The sequence below is a fragment of the Gigantopelta aegis genome, chromosome 2 (assembly GCF_016097555.1).
Source record: "Gigantopelta aegis isolate Gae_Host chromosome 2, Gae_host_genome, whole genome shotgun sequence".
NCBI lineage: Eukaryota > Metazoa > Mollusca > Gastropoda > Neomphalida > Peltospiridae > Gigantopelta > Gigantopelta aegis.
Window position 1 is genome coordinate 34494418 of NC_054700.1, and position 8996 is coordinate 34503413.

An 8996-nucleotide genomic window follows, 5' to 3' on the forward strand; every position below is an offset into this window, starting at 1 on the left:
GCCCCTTTTGGCGATACTGATTATGTAGGTCAAATGTTTTTCCAATACAAATATCGTGTTTTGATATCAAATTAAAGACGATACAGAGATTGCAAACATATGCATTACAATAAATAAAATCATATCTAAAGGTTACATTGAGGTCATAAATAGAAGCATTATTCTTTGCCGTTTGCACCGTCAGTTTCTTCACACCCATATATTTTTAATCTAAAATAATTATGTTGCTTTGTCGATTTTTCACAAATCTCTCTCCCCTACCCCCTCCATAGATGCATAACACATTATTAGTCCTCTACGGCTACAGGTCCAACCGCAGAGGACTATAGAGAGCATTATCGTCCGTTCCACGTTTTTACAGATCAAGTTTCATGGCGATTTACCCATTTTTCAGTTATGGCCCTTGAATTCTGGAGATACGAAAAATTATTGGGCCTGGTAAGGGTCATGTTCATAGTTTTAGCAGTACTCTCAGAATGCTTGTTAGGACCTTACCGCTCTCTAACGTCAGTCTATAACGACGAAAACACGGGGGCTGTGGGGAGGGGTTGGTGCCACCGGCTAAACAGTTCATAAACAATCCCAAAACATGTACATGTACTGCGGTAGTGGCGTCAATGAAGCTTTAAAAAATGTGTGATGTCAGATTATTTTGGTTTGGTCACATGGTCTTCTTTGCAACCTAAACCCCAACCAACTGCAGACGGCATTATCCAGGCATCCATGACCACGGGCGTGTGGGTCCTGGTTGGAGTTACGAGTTGGGTAGTACCGCTCGATGGAACAAGTCATACCCTGTGTTAACATATTGACTAAGGGTGTGCAACGCATAATAAGTAATTAAACAGATCCCCGCTCACTAAAAAAAAAAAAAAAACTGTTAAAAAACTATATACATATAGATAAAAATCTATACCGCAAAACCTATACTGGTCGATTCGTAGAATAATCATCTTTCTACCTATAAAGTTTAAACCGGACTCGAACGCCCGTGACCTTGACAGTGGATTCTACCAAAAACCTTGACTCCTGACTTCTGGTCGCTCCACAAACATTAAGTTGCATAGTAGGCCTATGTAGAGTGACGTAAAATCGTATTCCTAATATAAATGCTCATAGAGCGCTATTAATCGGCTATGGATGTCAATCATTTGGTAATTCTGACTTAGTCTTACAGGAAACCCACATTTTTCCATTACATATTGCTAGTTCTAAAAAAGAAAATTTATCCAATTCAAAATGCATGCAAATAAAATGTGCACCAACAAGGAACACCGAAGTTGTTTTCATAAATTTGGTTTATTATCAAACATCTTTCATTCTGTATATAAAACAAATTGTTGAAGTTCAAAGAAATAAAAACCGGACTTACTAGTCCCCTACGTATCCAACTAGTTGGGACCGTCCTACATATAGTTTTCCGAACTTTATTTTGTAAGGCCTCAAGATATGGTATAGAGCTGAAATTGTGTGTACACCATGATCATGGCTGGAACGAGAAATATCCCAATGGGACTACCGATGAGGATCGACCATAGACCGACCTTCCATCAGGCGAGCGCTTTACCACTGGGCTATATCACCACCCACCCATTTTCGATAAAATTATGGCCCTTGAGTTTAGGAAATATTAAAGTTCTCCGGACTTTTCTATACAATGCTTCAAGATAATGAACTGATATTTTGTGTATACCTTGATCAAGTTTGTGTTTCATGAGATACACGTATGACCCCTTTTCGACAGCACAACTGGTTGTTCACTATAACTTACAAACTATGTACTATTACCCTCAAAGAACTGTTATATGAATATATTAGTATTACATCTCCATGAAAAATCGTTAAACCAGGTAGGGGACAAGTATTGCTTTAGCCGTTCTCTCAGAATGCTTGTCTGTCTGTACAATGTCCTGATATGTATTTTCTTCCTTCAGACATCGCCTAGAAATTAGCAGAATGTGTATCTCTAAAACGTTTATACCAGCTTTTTTTCCCACAGAAGATGTCCAGCTGTGTTCCATATATACACCTTTGTTAGCAATATCACAATTTCAACAGGGCATTTTAAATACTATATAGTGCAAAAGGATAGAATCAGTCTGCTGATTAATATCACAAGAAAAAGTCTCCATTTGCTTTATTATAACTTTTATTTCTTCTTCTATTTGGACTTTTTATGGCGAAGCTTTGAAATTAAAATGTGTTTTTAACACTTTTTATTAACTTGTGGCACATTTTGTTAATTCAATTCAACTGATTATTTATCTAACATACATTTATTTAAGTAGTGCTAATGTTGTTAAGACAAACATGAATGAACTTTGGGTTTGAGTTACCTCGTAACCCATGATCGTGTTTCGTCCAGTGGCATCTTTACTGTTGGGAATTATTTTTTGTTGGGACTGCTTGGATGTACAGCACAATATGGATATACCCTGTTTTTCAGGATAAATCAGTCGGTTACATTATATACTGATGGAAAGCCATCTAATGGATTTAGCGCCATTATGAAGAGGTTAAAAAGACATGTAATCCTTCAACAGTTCACTCTTTATATTCTTCATGAAGGCGTTAAAATAAGCTGAGAACAGACATTTAGAATACCAGGAGATTGTCATGTCAAGAAAGTCGCGAATGGTATTCCGTTCTCTACAAAATCAATACAATGAGAACAGTGAAACCACAAACATGTCGTAAACTATAAGGATCTGTGCCCCTGCTTATAAAACGTTTAGAGTCCAGACTCAATCTCTAACGAGGTCACATGTATACAATGTGTATGGCGTTTTCACATTAGTGTCTCAGATTATTAGTCTCAAGTCTTGACTAAAAGTTTTATAAGTACCAGGCCAGGGCCTTGTTCCACGAAACGACCCTGAGAGCGATCTTGGTAGTTTAAACAGGGCTTGACCTTAGCGACAGCTTGTGGTATTTTGGCTACCCGATGTCTAAACCCAGTAGTCCGCTGGGCAACTAGATTTGTTTTGCACATCCAGTTACTGCGCAATCAACAAGATTTTTAAACTCCTAAAAAACCCCCACCTAAAACAACGTTTAAATAAAAATACATTATTTTGCTTTTTGCTTTTTTAAAAGTTATTAAAATTATGGGGCTACCAATTTTTACTGAGAGCTACCAGATTTCATAACCTGGTGGACCATCACTGAAAAAACAGTTAAAGTCAAGGCCTGAGTTATAGACTTATGTTTATGCTATTGCTAAGATTGCTTCGTAGAACGAGGCTCAGATCCTTAATATATATGGTAGCCTGCACCTAGATTATCAGGCACTGTTTGTTTCGATGCTTGTTTATGGACGAACTGTGGGAGGGCACAGGCACAGCCCATGAAAGTGGTATCCAAAGTTTGGGGACAGCAAATATATACATTTTGTGTATACTCACCAAACAGGGTTTTAGATTGCACCAAAGTCAATGCTATAAACATTGTGTATGTATGCCCCAAATTAAGTACTTACATGCTGACCTCAAAAAACTTCATCTGAAAACCACTGAAATATTAAGTCAAGGCTACAAACATTGTGTACAAATCCTGTTGCACACTAATTAGTGCGATCTAAAGCTAGTACCTGTTTCTGATACCAGAATAATAGACTCCATCATATATGGTCATGTGGGATAGAAAAAGTACACCCGAGGCAAATATGATAGTGTAGTTTATTTCGGATACTGTAAAGTGCAGGCCATAGGACTTCAACTTTCATGGAAAACACTTTTTCACTTCTGTGCCGTTGATATAAGAGACCCCATTGGAAACTGGTTTTAAAAAATAATATTATATATATATATTATTGTTGTTGAATAGTTGTATGAGATATAATAATCATGGGAAATGAAATTTTGTTTTTTTTATTTTACCAACACATGGGCGGATCCAGGAAATATTTTTAGGGGGGGACCAAAAAAGAAGGGCACATTGACTCGTCAAAAGGGCACCTTACTACAAGTTTTGATATTTACAATTAATATGAATTCCTACAGTTCTACGTCATAATATACTAGCAATAATGAAGTAAATTGGCGTCACTCGCGTTAGAACCTCAATGGGGCCCCATTGAGACTCAATAACACAGACACATATCTGCAAGCTTGCGCATGTACACGAAAATCTTGATTTCATTTATCTACAATATAATTATTGTTTACTTAAAAAAAAAATATATTCTACAAACAAAAAGGGCACTTGGACATTTTGAGGGCACTTGAACAATTTTTTGGGGGGACGCGTCCCCCTGGTCCCCCCCCCTTGGATCCGCCCATGCAACACCTACCTGAAATGATCGTTTCTGTGAAATCCAAGGGCCCGAAAGAGTGTGCTCAAAATAAGCACGTCCAAAATAAGTACAAACATGATAACCTCAAAACATTTCACCGTAAACTCGGAGGAATGTTAAGCTGTAGTTAGATTAAAATATATTGAAATGCATTTCTGAATAAGTAATACTCTTTATCAACTATTATTAACGTTACTGCACTAAAAAAAAACACCTTGGTGTGCTCAGAACAGACAAAAAGCCTGTTGTACCCAAATTAATGTGATCTAAAGCCCTGCAGAGGTTCTATTGTGTTATGGTATAACAATATGTAGAAATACATTTCTCTAATGTGTATACTTTCTTTTTTCATTACACATATATAACTGTATACACATATTAATATTATTTCAGCTCATTCAATACAATATAATCTTTATTTCTCCTACATACAAATAATACAAAGAACATGGCACATTTTAAAACAAGACTGGAAAGGTAAATAAGAACATTTATACAGTTAAGAGTGGAAAATAAGTGTGAATAAAGACATGTTTTGTACATAAACATATGGTTACACATAATTTAATTGTACTGTGGTAGAGGATCTCAAAAGTTCTGCTTGTCTGTGTGAGAACATTTCGTAGCATGTCTGGCCAACTATTAGTAATATGTGGACTGGGTAGTCTAGGTGTAGGAGGAAACCAAATGTCTAATTCAGTTACCATAGGCAGGTAAAATGTGGACAGTGTAATTATATTTTTGTGTACACAATGTATTTCTTATAAATTCTAAGGAAACAATTTGACGGGCATTTTGTTAAAAAATGTATTTCATCCTCTACACCCAGATTACTCAGACTAACAATATCACGCAAAGCAGCATCTTCATAAATCAAGGCTAATATTCGTTCCTCGTATTCAGCCTTGATACATGTAGTCAAGATTACTGATATCCACTACTAGAAAATTTGTAACACCGATTATGTCCCTTACACGATGACATCGCTGACCAATCACAGCATCGGTAACATGTGACAATCTTGAAAGCAATATCAAAAATTAACCGCCGAAACCATTTTTTTAACATATCGTGACAAACACGACACGTTTCCACGGAGGCTGACGCTGCCATCTTTGTTTACAATAACAAGAGAATCTATAAGGAGCGTTGCGATTTGTTGCAATCAGATTTCATCGCATCCAATGAAATTTAAGCATTTTGTGGCACGATTTCTTGACGACATGTATCAAGGCTGAATACGAGGAACGAATATTAGCCTTGATTTATGAAGATGGCAAAGCAGGGGTGCAGAAAGTACTTGCCCACTCACTAAACAACTTCAGAGTTTCGAACTGTGCAAGTGTGACATTCTGGAAACAGAGCTGGTCAAAGGTCAATACTTTCTGGAAATCATCAAATGGCTTGTTTATGTTGAAACTATGTTGCTGGTGTGTTTTGAATAGATTGTTTTGTTAAATACTTGCAGGATGTCACTTGAATTTTGTAAATATAATGTATACAAAAGAAATGTGAAAAACAGTCTTAACAAGACTATTTTAAAATTTATTGATTTGTCAATAAAGGTTTGGGGCGCGATTTCATTTGCCACATGATATTGATCCTAGATGTCTTTGTCATTGTATCATTTGAAGTGAAGACAGTTATGTTATAATATTGTTCTACAGCCTGACGGACTAGTAGAAACTATGGCAGGCAAGTAGATTTTAGTTGGTTCTGATCTGGCAGGCTAGTGAAATATTTTCCATTTCTGCACCCCATGTAAAGTGTAAATAAGAATATTGGCATTATCAAAGAAAATATCAAATAACAGGGCTCGAACGTAAGAAGTTATTTCCCATGGCAAGTTGAAAACATTTGTGATGAGTGAAATGGCCCACCGACGATAATTTTGAGTCTGCCTATGGCAATGTTTCAAAACTGACTTTTGCAGCATATAAATATGACTGAAAGGTTATTTTGCTGTATGTAGACATATTTCAAATGTACAAATGTTATATACTAGCAGATAATGTACACCAACATGAAAGTGTATACATTTTGCCATTGGAGCTTTACCTACGGCACCTTTGTGTTAGTGATGCTAGTGACCTACAGCAATTTATATCTCAATGGCCGCCGGTGCCGTTGTTAAGTTCGAGCCCTGACAAAAAGACAACCACTTACGGAATAACGAACGAGAGAAGTATGGCCATCATGATTTGGCCTGCAGTACACATTACCAGCGAACGAACACATGTCTCAGAGTTTGGAGTGTGTTGGGGGTATTCATAAATAAACCATATGTTTCCAAACCAGAACCGTGAGTACCAAAATGTTCCCAGAATTTGACCTGCAACAACACTGGCAACAACTCCCAGAATCATTCTGACTGACTGAAAACAAATTGGTACAAATTAGACTTGGAGGCCATTCAACAATTACATGATACTCGGGGGGAGTGGGGGTGGATAGAGAGGGGGGAAAGAGAGAATGTATTATGAAACAAAACGAGGGGAGGGATTGGGGCGTTTGTCAGGCTTTATGTAACATTTTCAAAACAATGGCTCATTTTTATTAATAAAATAAAAAGCATTGCTATTTTGTTCTTCAACACATTATTAAAATCTGGTAGTTTATACCAAACCAAAAAGGGAATTTTTTTTTCAAAATTTTGATTTGCGACAATCACTAATCAATACTGAAATTGATTAGCAATTTTAAATGTGTAGTATGATCAATTAAATATGAATAGATGATTTTTAAATAACTTACCGTATATAATTAATTTACTGCAATTTATTTAGTAGCCACAAAGAACAAATAAATTCAGGTTCAGTCATGTTTGATGTTCATAATGTGTAAGTTATAATCTTATTCTCTTGTTTGTCGCCATTTTAAAAATAAACTTGCTTGAACTTCGCTTGACCATCGTTCAACAAATAAATCAACTACAGTATAAACTTTATTTATTATCTATCAAATTCCAATAAATATCATAGAACAGCTGACCAGATTGACAAAATAGTTACTGGTAAGTCCTTTTTATGTGACCCTAGTTGCACAATAATTAGGCTACTTAATAAACATTCGGCCTAGGCTCTAGAAAGCTCTGCTATATAATTTTCAATTTTGTCACTATAACAGTAAATGAATATTCATTAATTTGTAAAGACCACCTTCGAATATCTTTGTATAAAGTTTAAGAATTATCCAATTAAAACTCTATGAGACATATTTTGAGATATGTAAAAACAAAGATGGCACTGTACATGATGATTTCTATTATTTGCGAATATAGTTGTCTGAATATCTTTGTACATTTGATCCGATTCAGCATGAAGACAAGTAATATAAAATCTTAATTATTCAGTGGTATACATGAACAATCTGGGTCTCAAACATGTTTACAAAGTATATAACTATTTATATGTTATCTCATACTTACAAAGTTTCATAACTAACTGATCAAAACTCCACAAGAAGATAGACTTTAAAATTTTCAATATTAAATTTTTATTTGTCTTTTAAATTTAAAACTTTAGGAGAAGATAGACATGGAAAACTTTAAATGTTAAATTTTTAACATTTTTAAGTTTTAAAAATTTCCAATTTCCAAAATATCTCTCTATTAGTTTGTGAAGACCGCTCATTATCATAAGAATCATCATACTTAAATTCAGGAGCCGTTCTCACTTAATTGCGGATGATTTTTTTTTTCATACCCAGATGCACGTAAAAGAAATAAGAATGCTTATAATTAAATTTGAATCATTACAGGCTAATAATAACAATACTAAAACATCATACTTTATTTTGCATTATTTTTTTTATCCATAAACAATAACACTCAATAAGACAATTTGTAAACAGCCATTACATCTAATGATGGGCGATTATTTGAACAGCTGTATAACAACTGTAAGTAGTGGTCCTAATCAGAGGAGGAATTTAGCAAGAAAGAAAAGATGGCAAAACCTATAGTCCATCCCACATGGAAGGCCTTTTTTCATACTATGAAATTTACTACAAGTTATTTATTTCTCAGCAAACATTATTTTGTTACTTGCACACAAAAATAGTAATTTTGTGTTATTTCCAATACACGTTTACTTTTCTTCTTACCTCAAACCAAACTTAAATTATTAAAACAACCAAAAACTATTTTTGTAGGAGGATAGGAATTGGGATGGACTATAGAAAATGGGACTGACAGTAAGGGGATATCTATTCCCAGATATATTTAACATGTTCTTGGATAAGGATGACCTTCAAAATTTAATGTAAAAAATGTGAATTGCGAAAGTACGCGATACGTTTTTGAACTCAGTGTTCGAGATTAATTTTTTTGGCCAGTATCCCAGTTGGATACTAACATTTCAAAATCTGGTATCCTACCTGAGAATTTAGTATTATATTGCATCCTGGTGGGATACTGGGTTCTTGAAGTCTGGTATCCAAAATTAAATTCTGGTATGCCCGGGATATCGGGATACCGTTAATCTCGAACACTGGAACTGTGTCGTTATCTTTGAATCTTGCATAGCGATTCGCGACGCGATACTGAACAAAATGTTCCCTGAACATAACTTACAAAGAGAAATATCCAAAATAAATTTGTCAAATTATGTATTTATGATGGGGGAGGGAATTGATAATTATAGAAAGTAGTGGTTTAGCATTACAAAACATTACATCACTCATTCACAAGTTACTGTAATAT